This window comes from Polypterus senegalus, chromosome 2 (genome assembly GCF_016835505.1).
Source record: "Polypterus senegalus isolate Bchr_013 chromosome 2, ASM1683550v1, whole genome shotgun sequence".
Lineage (NCBI taxonomy): Eukaryota > Metazoa > Chordata > Cladistia > Polypteriformes > Polypteridae > Polypterus > Polypterus senegalus.
Window position 1 is genome coordinate 307,553,903 of NC_053155.1, and position 19,834 is coordinate 307,573,736.

The 19,834-nt window shown below is 40.9% G+C and overlaps 1 pseudogene; it reads left to right on the forward strand.

Annotated features, from left to right (window-relative positions):
- Positions 1 to 3,414: 3,414 nt before the first annotated feature.
- Positions 3,415 to 19,834, forward strand: part of LOC120524051 — a 658,450-nt pseudogene continuing 642,030 nt past the window's right edge.

Below are 19,834 nucleotides of genomic sequence, written 5' to 3' on the forward strand. Positions count from 1 at the left end.
AGACTAATTCATCCTTATTTACAAATACAGACTGTTTAAATGATGATTAAATCTTGAAATGTCCTCATATCTTAAAAAAAGAAAAACAAAAAACATTTCATAGGATTTATTTACTTTTTCATATGACTGTATATGTAAATGATTTTTAATCATCATTTATGGTTTCTTGTATGAGGAATTTATGAGTTTTCACATACCCAACTTACTATCCAGAGTTTTTTTGGGGGGTCAGAGCACAGGGTCAGCTATTTGTTCAGCACCCCTGGTACTCTTGCAGGTTAAGGGCCTCGCTGAAGAGCCTAACGGAGTAGCGTGTCTTCTGTCACTGCCGGGATTTGAACCAGCAACCTTCTAGTTACTAACCCAGATCCTTTAGCTACAGAGCCATCACTCCACCTGTTTATCCAGACCAGGGGCAGGTGGGGGATACAGGAACCTATCCCATCTAGTATAGGATGCAAGGCAGGAACAAACCCTCGACAGGACGCCAGTCCACGCACACAGTCACACGATTTAGTGTCACCAATTCACCAAACCTGCAAGTCATTAGACTATGGGAGGAAACTGGAGCACCCGAACCTGGAGAGAACATGCAAATTCCACACATAGACTACATAGGAAATGAACCCTGATCTCCTTAGTGTGAGGCAGCACATATATAATATAATATGATATAATATATTATATTATATTATATTATATTATACCAGTAATGGTGCACTACATGATAATGTCCAGTCATACACTTGACTTGATCATTCCTAGTCTTCATTCTCTTTCTCTGTATGTTTACCATTTTTTTGCTCAGAGGTTGATGCGCTTGCTGCTTCCTGAACAGCTCTTCTTGTCTCCACCTTAGCGGCCCGCTTCTTCTCTTCTTTCTTCGGCATCTTTTCACGTTAAAACTGATTACAATACAATACAATACAATACAGTTTATTTTAGTATAGTCCAAAATCACACAGAAAAGTGCCGCAATGGGCTTTAACAGGCCCTGCCTCTTGACAGCCCCCCAACCTTGGCTCTCTAAGAAGACAAGGAAAAACTCTCAAAAACACCTTGTAGGGAAAAATGGAAGAAACCTTGGGAAAGGCAGTTCAAAGAGAGACCCCTTTCTAGGTAGGTTGGGCGTGCAGTGGGTGTCAAAAGAAGGGGGTCAATATAATACAATACACAGAAGAGAAAAAATCCTCAATACAGCATAAAAATAAAAAAATTAGAAGTAAGGAGCAGAATTTAACAGTAGATGATATCACATAATAAGATTTGGATATTTTTAGAGTCCTGGAGACCTCATCCATCAAGCTGCCTCCCCATTTGGCCATGCCACGGCTGAAACAGTGCTTGGCCAGCCAATCCGATGAAAGGATCTCTCTTTCCCATGATTCCTGCGATCCTCCATCAGGGTTGACTTTACCATAGGCAGGCAAAACAACTTGGCAGGTGGGCCATGGCACCAAGTGCCACATTTGAGTATTGAGAAGAGAAACAGAATAGGTGAAGGTTAGTATCCAATGATAACTATAATGTTACTTATGTTTTAGTGCTAATGACTAACAGAGATGCAGTCTTCACAGTTAATCAGCAGCTCTAGTCAGGGTGTGCTAAACTGAAGTAGTGAGTCTTCAGCCGAGATTTAAAGGCTGAGACTGAAGGGGCATCTCTTATAGTAGCAGGCAGACCAGTCCACAGTTTAGGGGCCCTGTAACTAAAAGCTCGACCTCCCACTGTTATTTTATTAATCCTTGGAATCCTAAGCAGACCGGCATCTTGAGATGTTAATGTGCGCTCAGGTTTGTAAGTCATAAGTTCAGACAAGTAAGCCAGACTTCGGCCATTTAATGCTTTATATGTTAAAAGGAGGATTTTGAAATCTGCCCTTAACCGGGAGCCAGTGTAAGGATTTAAGAACTGGAGTTATGTGTTCATATTTTCTTGTTTTTGTAATAATTCTTGCAGCCGCATTTTGGATTAACTGGAGGCTGTATAAAGAACAGTTTGAACATCCAGTGAACACTGCATTGCAGTAGTCAATCCTACTAGAAATAAATGCATGAATTAATTTCTCAGAATCCTGTTTATTTAGAAAGCACCTTAATGTCCTAACATTTTTAAGATAGAAGAAACATGATTTGGACAACTTTGTAATATGTGCTTTAAATGACGACATGCTAGAGTCAAAGAACTCCTAGATTGCGGGCTGATCAGTAAAATTAATTGGGATTCCAACTGAGTTAAATGATGACAGAATATTGTTGCGATCAGCGTCATTCCCTCCAACAATTAACATCTCTGTTTTATCAGTGTTTAAAGACAAGTAGTTCTCATTCATCCACTCCTTTCATTCGCTAACACATCTAATTAAAGACAACATCTGAGAAACTTCATTTGATTTAAATGAAAGGTATAACTGGGTGTCATCTGATTAAGTCAGTGTTTGTGTTGCAGTTACTTTGTATGTTTTCTTTAATTTTTCAGTTAAGATGGTACTTAAGTCTTCAATCTGCCACAAGAATTATTTAAGATATGAAGAGATAGAGGAAGTGATGGCAAAGGTGGTAGAGAATGAGAATGATGCCCGTACGCATGCACCACAGCCGCCCTACTGGCCGCTGCCAGCAGTTGATTCTACAATTAAATAAAATAAAATAAAAAAGAGGAATAACCTTGGAGGTCAATCATCATCCTAAAAGAGGAGCGTAGACGTCATGTAGTATATGAGTACCAAATTTCAGGTCAATAGGGTCAAACAGTTTGCAAGCTGCAAGTGATTTAAAATCCTGGACAGACAAACAAACAGCCACAGTAGCATATTATATATAAAGATTAAGTTATTGAAGTGCTTATCAAATCAAATTAGCCCAATGATTTATCTTCCCTTTATATCCATCCATCCATCCATCCATTTTCTGTACTGTCTTAATCCGTTGCGGAGGCTCACGTAACCTCTTCAATAATAAAATATTTTGTTTCCAAAAAGTGTTTTAATAAAGGTATCTTGACTGGAGAAACTGAAGATTTGTTGCCATAAAACTATGCTGAATGTTCTAAAACTTTGAAAGTACGTTGCGTCTTTTCCTTGAAGTAAAACTGCCATCGAGCCTGCATTTTTCAATATTTCACATTAAATTCCTACTTATATTTTCAAAAAAGGACTTTCCTTTCTGGAAATAATGTCAGGCACCTTTGGGTAATTGAAGCAGAAATAGCACTCGGTGATCTGTCCAGGCGTGACCAACACTGTGTGGCATGTGAACAAACCGGTTCGTCACATAATGTGTACATCTTGTGACAATGGTATCGAAGAAAGCGCTCTGTATTGATGCAATTCTTAGCCGGCCCCATTTCGTAAGGCTGGGCGCTCCGCCATGTCCCCATTTATATAACAGCGGAATCGGAGAATGGGACGCTCTACTGTTGGATAGCAACTTTTTTTTTTCCACAGAGCACGTGAGGGGCGTGCCGCTTGCTTTTTTTAGGCAGTCACTCTGCAACTGGAGCGCATCTTGTGTAGACAGCGAGCGCCAGTGGGTGGTGACAGCGAGTCTGCATTTTCCTATAAATGAGAGCCCTCTAGGAGTCGGAGCGCAAAGCGTCAGTGGTGGATGTCAGGTAATAAGATCGAACCAGTGATGGAAAGGCACCACGGGAGAGGGAGAGAGGCAGAAGACGGCAAACCGAAAGTCGAAGATCCGCAGGGTAGGCACCTCGTGTTTATTTAATTTTATAGTGTTGTTGTAGTTCTCGCACCTGTTGGTGGTTCAAATCGGCAGCCAATACGTTACGCGATGAACACCGATGGACGTAGCAGTGGGCTGATTCGAGTGGCTTTCAAAATAATCGGTTTACTTGAGCGTACAACTGATCCGAAATATACTGTCCAAACGTCACAGAGAAACCTGTTACAGGTGGATTGAGGGGCCATAATCAATGGGGGAAGAACCACGGTCTACTCGAGTCTGTCGAGATGGGCATCTTAAGTCACAGCTGGCTTGATCTACAGGCTTGAATATGTCCAGAATGCGTGTGAGCCCCTTTCGTCTAGAAGTCTTCATGTCTTTCTTTCCAGAGCGTTTGTTTTGGTTAGTTTTGCACTGGTCCACCATATCAGAGATGGTATCTATAGAGCCTGTCTATAAAACCCACCGGCATCCCGTCCAGAGCTAGTTACATTGAGATTCTGATTCTCCGTGCCGTTTTAATTGGAAAAATGGGGGCTGAATGTGCATTGACAGCTCTGTCGTTAACATTATATATTCAACTGGTTATTTAGAGACTTGGTATAATATTGAGACATATACGAGGGATGCTTATAAAAGTAATCTTCTTACCAACTAATGAATGGCTTTGTCGTGGGGCAGCTGGAGTCTATGTCAGTAAGCATCGGGCTCAAGGCAGGAACAACAATAGACAGCAATATGGAAGGCACAACATGCAAAATAAAAATGCTACATAAAATTAACAGGAAAGGCACTGCATACAACCGATAAAGAGAAAGAAACTTCATCATTCAGGCACATGAGCTTGTTTTCAGTCGCATTTTGCCCATTGGTAAACTGGCACTAATAAACAGATTTGAAAGGCACTATATAATACATGTGTATCATAAGTAGAAATGAAAATCGCTCCGCAATTGATAAACAGGCAGACAAGCTGGGTTTCACTCCCGTTTTTGTACATTGGTTTACTGACGCAAGTATAGTAGGCTAGGCACTATAAAAAATTCAGACGCCCCAAAATGGCACTATACATATTAGATACTAGAGAACCAATTAGACAAAAAGGCACTATACATATTAGATACTAGATAACCAATTAGACAAAAAGGCACTATTACTGCACATATGAAATATTAGACAGAGAACCTTTTTTCAAACACGTTTTCCCCACTGACTTGCTGATATAAATAAACTATCTAGAGTCAGATATTTAAACAGGACCTATACGAATATAAAAAAAATGTAAACTATAGATATTGCCAAAAATGTGCAATAGCTATTAGGTACAAAGTACTAGATAGAGCGAGAACCTTTCCTTCATACTCATTTTTAGCCACTGACTTGCTGACTGTACAGTATATAAGGAGATATATGGATATGAAATCAGCTATGTATAGATATACAGTTGGATCCATAAATATTTGGACAGAGACACCGTTTTTCTAATTTTGGTTCTGTACATTACCACAATGAATTTTAAATGAAACAGCTCAGATGCAGATGAAGTGCAGACTTTCAGCTTTAATTCAGTGGATTGAACAAAAAGATTGCATAAAAATGTGAGGCAACTAAAGCATGTTCTAACACAATCCCTTCATTTCAGGGGCTCAACAGTAATTGGACAAATTAAATAACTGGAAATAAAATGTTCATTTCTAATACTTGGTTGAAAACCCTTTGCTGGCAATGCCAGCCTAAAGTCTTGAACTCCTGGACATCACCAGATGCTGGGCTTCCTCCTTTTTAATGCTCTGCCAGGCCTTTACTTTCAGTTGCTGTTTGTTTGTGGGCCTTTCTGTCTGAAGTTTAGTCTTCAACAAGTGAAATGCCTGCTCAGTTGGGTGAAGATCAGGTGACTGACTTGGCCATTCAAGAATTTTCCACTTCTTTGCTTTAATAAACTCCTGGGTTGCTTTGGCTGTATGTTTTTTGTCATTGTCCATCTGTATCATGAAACGCCCGCCGCCCAATCAATTTGACGTCATTTAGCTGGATTTGAGCAGACAGTATGTCTCTGAACACCTCAGAATTCATCCGGCTGCTTCTGTCCTGTGTCACCTCATGAATAAACACGAGTGTCCCAGTGCCACTGGCAGCCATCACACTGCCTGACTCTACCGTGTTTTACAGATGATGTGGTATGATTTGGATAATGAGCTGTTCCACGCCTTCTCCATACTTTTTTTCTTGCCATCATTATGGTAGAGGTTGATCTTGGTTTCATCTCTCCAAAGAATGTTTTTCCAGAACTGTGCTGGCTTTTTTAGATGCTCTTTAGCAAAGTCCAATTTCGCCTTTCTATTCTTGAGGCTTATGAGTGGCTTGCACCTTGCAGTGCACCCTCTGTATTTACTTTCATGCAGTCTCATAAAGAGAAGGCTACTACTACTACTACTAGGCCTCAGTTCGATGATCAACTTTGTGGTTGTGTCGTCGGACTTGCGGCCATATGTCTTGGACACTCGGGTGAAGAGAGGGGCGGAGCTGTCAACTGATCACCACCTGGTGGTGAGTTGACTTCGATGGTGGGGGAAGATGCCGGTCAGACCTGGTAGGCCCAAACGTGTTGTGAGGGTCTGTTGGGAATGGCTGGCAGAGTCCCCTGTCAGAAGTAGCTTCAACTCCCACCTCCGGCAGAACTTAAACCACGTCCCGAGGGAGGTGGGGGACATTGAGTCCGAATGGGCCATTGCTCGAGCCCTGCAGGTAATACACACGTTTTTTATCTTCTAGCAATCTCGCACGCTGTTATTGAAATATGTGCGTCTCCATCACTCATTAAATACACACAGTGGGAATGTGGAGTCTCTTACTTTAGCGGCAAGTTCTTTTTTCACACTGTCGGCTACTTGGCCAGGCCTTTCACATATGATTGTCGGATTGATGTTTATACAATTTTTTCATGTAGTAAATATGAGTGGGCTGAATTTTGTGAAGGGATGTTCGACTTTTGCAATACAGTACACAATGTTCACTTTGATTTTAAGAACCTCCTCATTAACTTTTATTTTTTTTTTTTTTGTCATTAGCAGTGGCCACGGATAACGACATGCCATTTGTTTTTATTTTTTTTTTTAATTTACTTTGTTTTCTGAAAACCTATACTTATACATTATTCTGTTTTAATATCGGATTTCCAGTAATGTACGGCATTGTGCCTTCCAACATTTCTCCCGATGCTTATCAGTACCTGCAAAACATTGAGTTGATCTTAAAGACTGGGAAATCTTTTAGCCACTGGGCGTTAAAACTGGTATGTTTTTTGTGTCAGATAGTTAGATTGGGAAGGGGGCTTCTCATCCTCTACTCGTTGCCTATTCTGTCCTGTGAATGTTGTGATATTAAATTACAGTGCATCTACAAAGAATGTTTTTAATTGCAAATTCGATAAAAACAAAACAAAAGAGCTGAAGTGTGGTAATTGATTGCCGGCATCCTCATGAAAGAGATACAGCAACCAGTGCGAGCTGCAACATCAGAACCCCCAAATAAGAAAGCATCTCTCTTCGTGGCTTCAGAGTCGGAATCTGATGAGGAGGAGGACTCTATTCAAAAATGTGTGGAGCACTATAAAGCAGAGCCTGTCATCAGCATGGAGGTTTGCCCCCTAAAGTGGTGGTCCACACATGCTCTGGTATACAAAGAGCTAGCTTGCTTTGCTCGCAAGTGCAGTACTTGGCAACACCTGCCACAACAGTGCCTTGTGAGAGGTTGTTTTCACTCTCTGGGCGTATTGTGCAGAAAAGTGAGCTGCCTTGTCCTTTGGAAATGTGACCAAACTTTTATGTTTAAGCAACTGGCTTGGTTTAATAAAATAGAAATAGTGTATTATTAATAACTAGCCAACCCGCAGCGTACCATATGCCGCATAATCAGGCTGGTTTTTTAATGATTTTTAAGCATAAGGAGAAAATTTAACTTTTGAAAAATCAATAATGTAATAAATTGGCAAGAAAAGTAACATTGTAACAATGCACGGAACTAACACACAATCGTCCGTGACTGAAAACTGGCGGACCGCCATTGCGCCCTGCCTGCTCATATGCCCATCTCCAACTCGTCACTTGAGTCGTTGTCGTCTTTGCACAGTCCACATGCACCATTGACTCACGTAGACTTTTCATTGCTCTGTGCGGTTTTGGCTGCTTTTCTATATATAATCCACCAAGACACCCGACCACGGTAGTAGCGCGAATTGCTGTATGTAGCGTGTAAAACAGTTTGCTATGGTGCACACGGTCGTGTGTCATAACTGAAAAGTCGTTTTTTAAAGACTGCTTACTTCATTGTATTTTAACCTCAGTTGTAAAGGATTGTTTTAAGGATCCCATGGGATACCCCTCACAAACCGTTTTACACGCTGCATATGGCGATTCACCTCCGCGAGAACCATGCCTCTATAAACAGTCAACGTGGCTCGGAGGTGCATGTGGCCTCTACGACAGACGAATTTAAATGACGCTGCTTTTTCTGTGTCATTGCGTCCGAATTAGTGGCCGTGGCGTCGAGTTGTCGTCGTATCCAATGGTCTTGGAGTTGGTGGGCGTGGCTCCTTCCTACATGTGCCATAGGTGACTTACTTGTTGGCGGCTTAGTGAATCCACGCCCCTTCCGGCGTGCTTTTCATGGGTGTCCTGCCTTAGTTAATTATATATATAGACTAGCAGAATACCCGCGCTTCGCAGCGGAGAAGTAGTGTGTTTAAAAAGTTATGAAAAAGAAAAGGGAACATTTTAAAAATAATGTAACATGACTGTCAATATACAGTAATTGTTTTGTGAGTGTTATGAGTGTTGCTGTCATCAAGGATTTGATTATTATTATTTCTTTCAATCAGGTTCGTATTTGTAGGATGTGTTGTGTTCAAGTTACATTCCGTGTTTGTCAATCGTTGTAAAGATGACAGGTTTCATTCATCGATTCGTTTCTTACTGCATCAATAAACCGCTCGTCTTCCTCTTTATCTGAGACCTGACACACTGCATGCACAGGTTTTTTTTTTTACACTGTCTTCCTTTAGCAGGACATTGACTTTTTCCACCGTGTGCTTTGTTTCTGCAGTAGCTGCACTTATGAATATGCTTGTATGTATCAGACGCTTTGTATTTTTTGCTGCCTTCTCAATTGTGCAATTCGGTTTTTGTTCAGCACTCTTTGGAACTGTTGCTTTTTGTCTGTGCACTGCGTCAGTTCACGTGAGCCGCTCGGTGTACACGCATCGAAGTTTCCCAGCTGTGCTGGTGCCATCTTGTGCGATGTCCATGGCTGTATTTAATGTTAGCTAAGACCCGGCACTTAAAACTTTCTCTCACAGTTTCACTGAGTTTGTGCCAAACACCACCCTGACCATCTCATCTTCCTCTGCATAAGCACAGTCCTTCACCCGTGAATATTTAGCGGCAGTGTTTCTATTGGATTGACGCTGACGGACAGCCTTATATGGGCAGGCACTAAATTACAAACGCCAGCGGCAGCCTGTCTGTGAACTTAATTTAAACTTTAAGTTTACACCGTGCTTTGTTTCCGAAGTAGCAGCACTTATGAATATGGTTGTATATGTCACTCGCTCGCTTCTTATTGTTTTGCTGCCTTCTCAATTATATAATGCATGTTTTCTTCAGCGCTTTTTGGAGCTCCTCCTGGTTTTCTATGTACTGCGTTGACAGTCAGTTCACGTGATTACATGGGAGGCGTGATGATGTCACACGAAACTCCGCCCCCCCCACGGCTTTCGAGCTCAACTCCATTACAGTATATGTAGAAAAATAGGTTCCAGTTATGACCCTTACGCGTAGAATTTCGAAATGAATCCTGCCCAACTTTTGTAAGGAAGCTGTAAGGAATGAGCCTGCCAAATTTCAGCCTTCTACCTACACGGGAAGTTGGAGAATTAGTGATGAGTCAGTGAGTGAGTGAGTGGGTCAGTGAGTGAGTGGGTCAGTGAGTGAGTGGGTCAGTGAGTGAGTGGGTCAGTGAGTGAGTGAGAGTGAGCGAGTGAGGGTCGGTTGGTCGGTCGGTCGGTCAGTGCTTTGCCTTTTATTAGTATAGATAAACCAAAAGGCCAACCTGCTGTTTCTGCTGAGAAACTAACTTGGCTAACTAGTTTAACAATTTTGAATTGTATTCTGTTTATAAAATCCTGTTTCTGGAGTTTTTGTATTGCTTTTGAGTGAGATTTATTAAGCAGTATTGAGAAATACATGGAGACAGATTGAGTGGTGGTGACTGGCTCCTTTGATAGGGCACCCAGAAGGAGTCCAGTTGCTCAATAAGCTTTATCCGGCAGCATTCCAGGGGTGGCTGAAGTGCTGTCAAATAGGGCCCTGCAAGCGTCTGGGTGCCCCCTGGTGGTGGCCAGGGGCCCCAGCAGGGTTGAGCTTCCATGCTGATGACCCATGTCCCTCTTAGAAGCTAAGAGGGCTGCCCTCTGCCTGTTCGGGGGTGAAACGATCTTGATAATACTCTCTCCCTTGGTCCTTCAATGGTCCATTGCCATCCTTTATTTATTCATTTATTTATTTAATTTTATTGATTTTATTGTAATCATTCCTTACAAATAGATCAATTTTTACAAAGAATAGGATTGAAAACTAATCAACCCCCACCCCTGAGAAAGAGAGCATGGTGAACGGAGTAAAACTTAAAGCTAGTAAACATACATAAATTGATCAGTTTAATAGGCGGATAAAGATGAATGGAGAAGTAAAAGAAATGCGGAGAGAATTGCTTCCTTAGTGCTTGAATAGCTTATTCTAAAATATAATTGATGAGATCCTGCAAGGTTTTGAAAAAGTTCTGCACAGATCCTTTAACTGAGAATTAAATTTTTTCCAATTTCAAATAATGTAAAACATCCGTTACCCACTGTTTTATCTTGGTAGAGTAATATATATTGCTCTACTGTCCCCTATTGTATTATTAATATGTAGCCTTAGAATACCTAATCTCACAGACTTACCACTGTATATAACTTATCCCCACCTTCCCTTCTATATCTATAACCTCAGGCAATTAGATGTAGTTAAAAGACAAGCAGGAGTTAAGTTAAACATAAAATAATGTATTACTGATAATATTCATAAATAATAACAAAATGCAAAGTACATTTGAATATTGGCAACCATACAACCTGATCAAATGGTGATGTGTAATTCAGGTGGCACACAGACTTGCAGTTACTTAAAATGTCTCTAGTTAAGGCATCGTTGGTGCTCAGCTTTCAGCCACATGTCTGTTCAATATGGCTGCTGAGCTGTGCTCTTCATTGTGTTGTCTTCATCCTCACAGGTTATCAAGAGAGATGCTTCTTCCATCATATGTTGGTTAGAGAGTAGGGATGCACCGAAATGAAATTCTTGGCCGAAGCCGAATAATAATGAAATGCTTGGCCGAAGGCCGAATACCGAACGCGGTGTTTCGCATTTTTTCCATTTATTTTGCCAATTCTTTCACCATTACAATAATTAAATAGTAAAAATTTGCTTTTTACTATTTTGTGTTGCTTTTCAGAGAAATAAATCAAATAACAAAAATACAATTTCAAAATATTTATTTAACACTGAACATTTTTTTTAACATTCCAGCAGATATTATACAAACAAAGCACAATATAACTTAAAATAAATAAATTAGTAAAATAAAAAAATATTTTTATTTGGCCATCTTTGAAGCCCCCCTTCTTGAATAGCCTATGTTAGGCCTATAACTGACTGCTGAAAGAATGTAACTCTGTATGTCTACAACAACAAATGTGCATTGAATAGTGCAAAAAATGTGGATGAACCCACAACAAATGAATAACTGTCCTAGACATAAGCCTACTTAGCCTACTTCTTCAGGAAAAGTGGCAGGTTCTTCTTTATGAAAAGTAGCTTCTCTGCTTTCTCACATGAAAGTCGGTTCCTCTTCTCATCGATGACATGAGATGCAGCACTAAACAGTCTCGCTGTCGGTGCTTGTGCATGGAGCAGACAAGTACCTGCAGAATAGTTGAAATTTTTATTGCAGTTTTCTGACAGTTGCTCATTTCAAAACGAACAATGTCTTCAAGATAATGAAATGGTTGAAACCCAGTGTAGGCCTACTATTTTACTACACTGAAAATAGTTACATTTTCACAAAATACATAATATAAAATATAGGTAGTAACACTTTACAATGTTTCCTTTTGTTAACATTATTGCATTAACTAACAATGAGCAATACATTTGTTATGGTATTTATTAATCTTCGTTAATGTAAGATAATAAAAAATATTTAGTTCATGTTAGTATAAGTGCATTAACAATTTTAACAAATAGGCCTACCACTTTTGATACTTTTTAATTCAAAAATTACTGTAAATAATACTGTATTAGTAAATGTTAACATTAAGATTAATAAATGCTTTTAATAAGGGTTTTTCATTGTTAGTTAATGTTAAAAATAGAAACTACTTATAAAGTGTTACCATAATCCAAAATATAAATAAAATCTTAAATTAATTTCCCAATAGCCTACCTGCGTGCCATCTGCCAGGTCGGAAAGCGGCCTTGATTGGTCCTCCAAAATTCGAGAGGGTTATTGCTCCTGGGGATGGGGACTTCTGAGAGATAACCATCTAACTGTTGAGCGGTTGAGCTTGTCCTCTGTCTTGCAAATGGGTTATTCTCTTGGAGGATCTCATCGAACATGTCAGACAGCGAGACTGTGCGCTCATCTGTAGTACGAGCCCGTTTACTCTCTGCGCTGTTTTCATCTCCTGCGCTGTGCATCACCTGACCGTCTCCATCACCTAGCGGCTTTCCCAAATCCAACTCGGCCTGGATCATTTCTCGTGCGCAGCTTTTCCCCACATCCAAGTAATGATCTTTATATCGTGGATCAAGCACAGTCGCGATGCAGTACAGGGGTTCTGAGTCCGCCTGACTAAATCGTGTGCTGACAGCTTCCAAGAGCGCACTTTTAGTTGTTTTAACTCCGTGGTCTGTTTCAGCCTCTTTGTTTAAAAGACGTTTTAGTGCTGCAAGTAAAGGTATGACGTCTGCCACAGATGCATCAGATGAGCTTATCTCTTTTGTTATCTGCTCAAAGGGGGCGAGAAGAGAAGAACGTTCTCGATTAACACCCACTGGTATGCGGTGAATGTCGCGGGCAGGTCATGATCTGCTATGTATGTAGCCAAGACTCGCTTTTGCACAAAAAGGCTTTCCAGCATATAATATGTACTGTTCCACCTTGTGCTCACATCTTGTTGGAAACGATTTTGTGGCGTTCCGAACTGTTCTTGGATAGATTGTAGGCGCATAGGCAAGCGGTGAATGTTTAAAATGGCCAACAATTTTCCTGCCTATCGCTATCACATCTGCTATACTGCGCTGACTCAACAATCCCTCGTTGACCGCCAGTTGAATTGTGTGTGCCATACACGTATGCCTTTCAGATCACTATCTTCCATGGCTTTAGCCATATTTCTTGCTTGTCACTGACTACCGCATGCACTTTAGATCGGTCGATACGCCAAGTGTCAAACATGTTGGCGAACGCCTCGGATATGGCTACAGCTGTATGGGACCCTCTAAACTCTTGTGAGTGAAGCACAATCTTTGTAGCTTGAAATCTGTGTCGATCCACTGCGCAGTTAAACTCAGCATACTGGTGGGGCTCACATCCGAGCTCCAAATATCAGTCGTGAAGCTGAGGGCTGCAATATCTGTAGCCAAGAGCTCATGGACGTGAGTTGAAACGACGTTATACATCTCAGGTAAGCACACGTCTGAGAAATGCCGTCTACTAGGCATGGTGTAACGGGCTCAATATGGTCTATAAGCCTGCGAAATCCAACATCCTCTACAACAGAGAATGGTTGATCATCCAATGCGATGAATTCCATTATCCTTTTAGTAATACCTTTAGCTTTGGCACTGTCATTGGCAAACTTTTTTGCCTTTTCTAAGAAGTCAGCCACAGATGGAGTGGGTGTCTTAGGACTGGGAGTAGCTACTTTCCTTTTCGCTGCTGCTGTTGCCGTAGCCGCCGTGTCTTTCTCGTACTCTGCATGATGTTCGGGGTGTCTTGATTTTAAGTGATAAATTAAACTTGAAGTGCTGTACGTTTTTGCAGATGTACCCCCTCTGGACAATTCAGCAGAACAGTGTCTGCAAACGGCCGTTTTTGCCTCTTTCTCTGACGCTTTAAAGTGCTTCCACACTGCTGACATTTTTGCTGCATAAAGCGCGCCTCTCACTCTACGCAGGTTACTATTTGATCGCGTCATTAAAACGTCATTGTTCGCAAAATGTATTAGGCCTTTTTACTTATTCGCCGAACACCGAAAGTGCTTTTTTTGGCTATTTTCGGCCGAATTATTTCGGTTGCCGAACATTCGGTGCATCCCTATTAGAGAGAAAATGTGGTTGAGCAAGTACATTTATAGATGTTCTCTCCAATTCCTAGATCCAATAGGACATCATGGTACTTAAAGGCCTCTGAGACAAGCCAATTCCAAACAGCCATATCTCAGACCAATGAGAGAAATAGTACATTTAACACCTCAACCTTAACACCAAGACCATATATTAAGCTAACCTGGCTTTGTGTGGGAGATCAAACTGGTTTAAGACACATCCCCCCCAAATCCTGTCATAAAATTACAAAGAGACAGTCGTAAAAAGGGGGATGGGGGAAGGCAAACATGAATACCTCTCACCACTTGGTTTGCCTAAATTATAAATAAAGACATACAAAACATTTATCAAGTTATATGCAAAATCCTACATCACAACACCCACTGACTTAAAAGAGGTGAATTAGGATTCTTCCAGTTGAGTAAAATAAGTCTCTGTGCCAATAGTGTAGTGAAGGCAATGACAGTTTGTTTGTCCTTCTCTGCTTTAAGCTCATCTGGAAGAACACCAAACACAGCTGTTAGTAGATTTGGAGGGACTGTGACACCAAGGCTGTCTGATAGGCATTTAATGATTTTTGTCCAGAATGATGTTAATTTGGTGCAGGCCTAAAACATGTGACCCAGTGAGGCTGGAGCTCGATTGCAGCGTTCGCAGGTTCTGTTTAACAAAGTTTCTAATTTGAAGATAGTGAAAGAAATATGTTGCTGGAAACCGTCCTTTATTTTTGTTGAATAAACGTAATACTTAGATTTTATTTTGAATTCTGAACAAGTATGTACAGTATCCTGAGGGATTATCGATAGGTGAGCAGTGCTTTTAATACAATAAACTTTTCTGGTTATTAGTGAAGTGGTCACCAGGATGCCACGATCTGACATTTTTTGGATTTTTTGAACATATCAGGCTATATTGAGGATCACTTCTAGATTGTTTGTGGGTGTCAGTGTTCTGTTATTCTGTGGTGCTGTTCTTCATCACTTAATCACTTTATGTGGTTTTCTTTTTGTTGCTGCTCTTTTTCTTTTTGCCATTATGGTGGTAATCACACGAGTTTTCGATCACGTCCCCATAAACACACAACCACAAGTCACTTTACTGCCCTTTATGGCCACCAATTTGCCTCTGACTACATTTTTTTGATTTCCCAGAATGCATAAGCTCTTATACTTTTGATTAAGACCAACATGACAGACAGACCGTACCATTTTATATGTATGTCAATTGTTCTCATCTAGGATCATGCAGTGTTTAGTGATGCTGCCTCAGAGTTTCAGGAGACCGGGATCAAATCCTGGTCTTTTCATCTTCTGTATGGAACTCCCAGTGTCTAAATGGGCCTTTCTCTGATGTACACTACTGGGCAAAAGTTTTAGAACACCTCAGTTTTTCTTTAAATTTAATCAGTTGAAATGCAATGAATGACCTAAAATGGCGAAAAGGTAAGCATTAAAGTGTCAGAGGTTTAAATGTAAAGTTTAGGTTAGCAAAAACTGAAAAATGGAAATCTTCTTATTTAATATGCTACCGCGGCTGGCCATTTGTCTGTCAAGGACTTTAAATCACCTGTAGATCGCAAACCGTGTGACCTATTGACCTGAAATTTGGTACACATATTCTACGTGACGTCAACCATCCGCTTTTGGGGTGATGATTTTTATTACTCTTTTTTTATTTTTATTTTATTTTATTGTAGAATCGACTCTCGGCAGCGTGCAGCAGGGCAGCCATGTGGCGCATGTGTATGGGTGCCGTTCTCATTCCCTACCACCTTCGCCGTCACTTCCTCTACCTCTTCATGTCTTAAATTATTTGAAGACTTAAGTGCCAGCTTAAGTGAAAAATTAAGAAAAACGTACTAAGTAATTGCAACACAAACACTGACTTAATTAGTTTTAACATGAAAATATTCTGTCGGAAGAAGAAGCGGATCGCTTGGGTAGGGAAAAGAAGAACTGCTCAGGAAGCAGCAAGTGCATCAACCTCTGAGCAAACGAATGGTAAACATGCAGAGAAAGAGGATGAAGACTACGAATGCTCAAGTCAAGTGTATGTAATACGCCGTTGCCAGTTTCAGAATTTTACAAATGGGCCTTCTTCAGAGAACAACTCATAGGTGACAACCTACAGATGTCCTGCAGCAACTCAAGTAAATGAACCTTTGCACACAATTTCCACCGGTGTCCCAACTTCTGTTAATTACTTAAAAAATGTTTATATGTTTAAAGTGTTTATGTGCTAGTGTGCAAGCTTACTTCATTTTTCTTTAAGGGTCTAGAGGGATGCAGAATGGTGTCTAGTCATTAAATCAATCAAAAGGCCCAGCAGAGTCGCCATGTCCCAAAACAAAAGCCTATTTACAAAGTTCCCTAAAAAACAGTGTCCTTGGTTCATAGAGAACAAGGCAAGTGAAAAGTAAGCAGGCCACATTAAAAACAAAAGCAGCGCCTGTAAAATAATAGTGCCTGACCAAGCCACTTAAAAAAGATGTCAAGCAACTCCTTTAAATACCGTATATACTCACCTATAACTCGGGTCTTGAAACCTTAAATCATAAAATCAGACCCCGACTTATACGCCCATTTAAAAATGCGTCACTTAAATTTTTTTTTTTTTTTTTACATCCTCTTGCCTCCTCCAATCTCGTACCAGTTTCTCAGACGCATCGAATTTTGTTGATGCAGCGCAGTTGCCAATTTCTTTCACTCCTTCAACGATGTTTAATTTAAAATCAGCTTTATATTTTCTTCTGATCGAACGCTCCATCGTAGATAAGGGATGCTCTTACGATAAAGGTGCATGAGGGTGTGAGATACAAAAATCACAAATCGGTGCAAACGTTGCTTCAGAATAGTTTGGGTATTATCGTGTGGTCACGTAGGCACAATACATAGAATACATGGTTACTCTCTCACCAGAAATGGTGTTTACCTCACGCAATAGAACTTCCTCTCGGCAGTCAAAATAAGAGAGCTTGTTGTGGAGACTGTTGCTCCTGTACCTTAGACAGCAATGAGTAACCCCAAAATAACCAAATAAAGAAGGGCCTAGAGTTGTAATTAGTGCTGTAAGGAAGGATAATGGGAGATCCACTTTGTGGCCCATCTTGGGTTTGCACATGTCCTCTGCCAAGTGGTTACAAGCATGGGCTCCATTTCCCGTGTGACAAATGCTTTTAAAACTTGTCAACTATGGGTAAACTGCCACCAGAGCTGTGATCCTCTCAGACCACCATAGCACTTGCTCTAATCACTCCTGGCTTGTGCAGACTGTGGCCCTGACCATATATTGGTCAGCAAGCGTCAGCACTTCTGAAATAGCCAGCCTGTGTGTCCTTTGCATGTTTCTGTCCATCTCTCTGGCATGGATTCAGATTTGTGGCCTCAAAACATAATGTGTTTGGAATAAAACTTCACAGATTACAGTGGCACACTTCATACCTATTGCTAATACACAACGCCCACTTGGTATCATCACAGTTGGACGACAACGGGGAGAGAAGGTGCCCCTTGGTGTCCGGAGCACATGCCTCTTAACATCCATAAATAGTACCCCTCAAATGACAATTCCCTTATGTCCTAGTGCCCGATCACCTAATAGATTGACCAGCTCTAACCAATACACAAGATGACTGAGTATATGAATCTGTGCTACACAGTAATGGCAATCTATAACAAAAGACGGTCTCCACAAAATGGTGGCATGTTGACTCCATGGTCACAATGTTAAAAAGCTATAAACAAGTAGTAGCGTCTATAAATACAGGAGAGGGAAGTGCACACAAATACGAAACTTAACCTACCAAGCGAGAGTTTGAGATGTGAGTCAAAACCGGAGTAACCAGAGCAGAACCAGCGCAGACTTGGAGAGAACATGTGAACTCTGCACAGAAAATGACCTGCAGCCATGCCACCATCTGTTCTGTTCCTCCATTTCAAGGAATTAAAGCGCACTACATGTTATAAATAGAATCTGAAGGGGATGACGTCTGAGTCTCTGAACCTAACAGGTTTATCCTGAGCCTCCACTCACACCCGCCAAAGCAAGAAGTGATTCCATTAAATTGCTAACCATTTCATGTTCATGCCAGACAGCTAATCTTTGTATTTATTTTGTTTGTTTTTACTTTGGATAGATACGGCAAGCAGTGGTGTAGGCTGCTGTGGAATCATTTTAATATTCCTCTCCTTCTTCTTCGTCCTTGTGACTTTTCCATTATCAATATGGCTCTGTATAAAGGTAAGACAGAAATTGATCGTCTGGCTCTGGGTGTTCTTTTGAGCTCTTTATTTGCTTTACAGGTGTCATTTGTTCAGTAAAGCTGCTGAGTGAACTGCATGTTTGTAATTTTATAATCAGTCATATTTTCATTTTTGCTTGTGATATTCCAGAAGGTTCTAAAATTAGCAAGCTGTTATGTAAAGGGTTAGGTGGCACGGCAGGTTCTTTGAACAGAAATGAATGTTCCAGGTGGACGACTTCTTCTTTTTTCGGCTGCTCCCATTTGGGGTTGCCACAGCGGATCATCCAAAATTGTTGTCCACATATTGATTTGGCAAATAAATAATTTAATGAGAACTGATCATTTAAACTTGTATAATTGCAAATGGTGTTTATTAACTTGGATAAGGCTTATGATAAAATAGAATTGAGTCCCGAATGACGCATTACTTGCATTGTGACAGACCATCAGTTACGGCAATACGGCTATGTGGCACAATTCCCGAGGGTAATCTGGCTTGCAGAACTCTCATTATTGAACACTCAAGTGGCTGGACCTGGCCAAGGGGTCACCCACGTATCACTGGGCTGTGGCAGATGGATGGTCATTTGTGGGGATTGGAACTGGGATGCGTGCCGGCCTGGGTGGTTTCCAAGTGGGATCCTGAGCACCATACCAGTGCATGCTTCCCAACCTGACCTGACCTGGCCTATGATAGAATGCTACGTGAAGAGATCTGGAGGTGTTTGAGAGAATAAAGAGGACCAGAGGAGTGTGTGAGAATTGTCCAGGATATGTATAATGGAGTGAGGACTCTGGTTAAAAGCAGTGTTGGGGTAACAGACAAGAAAGACCCCAGTTAGAGTAGGTCTGTACTGGGGGTCTTCTTGAAGTCCATACCTCTTTGATCTGGTTATGGATGTGTTGACTTACTTGATAAAGACCAATCCTCCTGATGCTGGTTTTTGCTGATAACATTATGTTGTGTAGCACCAAAAAAGAGGAAGTGGAGAAGAAGTTGAAAAAATGGAGAAGGGGCTAAAGATAAACAGGAAGGAGACAGAATATATGAGGTTAAGCGATAATCAGGGTTCACAGGTTAGCCTGTGGAGCTATTGAATAGAACAGATAAGTCTAAATATCTGAAATCAGTGGTAGCGCACGATGGAGAATTAGATGCAGAGATAACTCACATAGTGTGGTGTGGATAAAACAACTGGAAGAAGGTATCAGGGGTGTTGTGTGATCGAAGAATTTAAGATGGTGGTTTTTAAGACAGTGTGGTAAGACCTGCGATGATGTGTGGAGCTGAGACCTGGGCAGTAAAGAGAGCACAGAAGGAGATGAAGTTAGATGTGGCAGAAATAAGATGGATATGTGGAGCTGCGAAAGAGGACAGAGCAAGAAATGAGACAGTTGGAGGTAGAACTACAGGACAGTAGATTGAAATGATGTGGACATGTGATGAGAAGAGATGATGAATAGGTGGGCAAAATAGGGATGGGCAT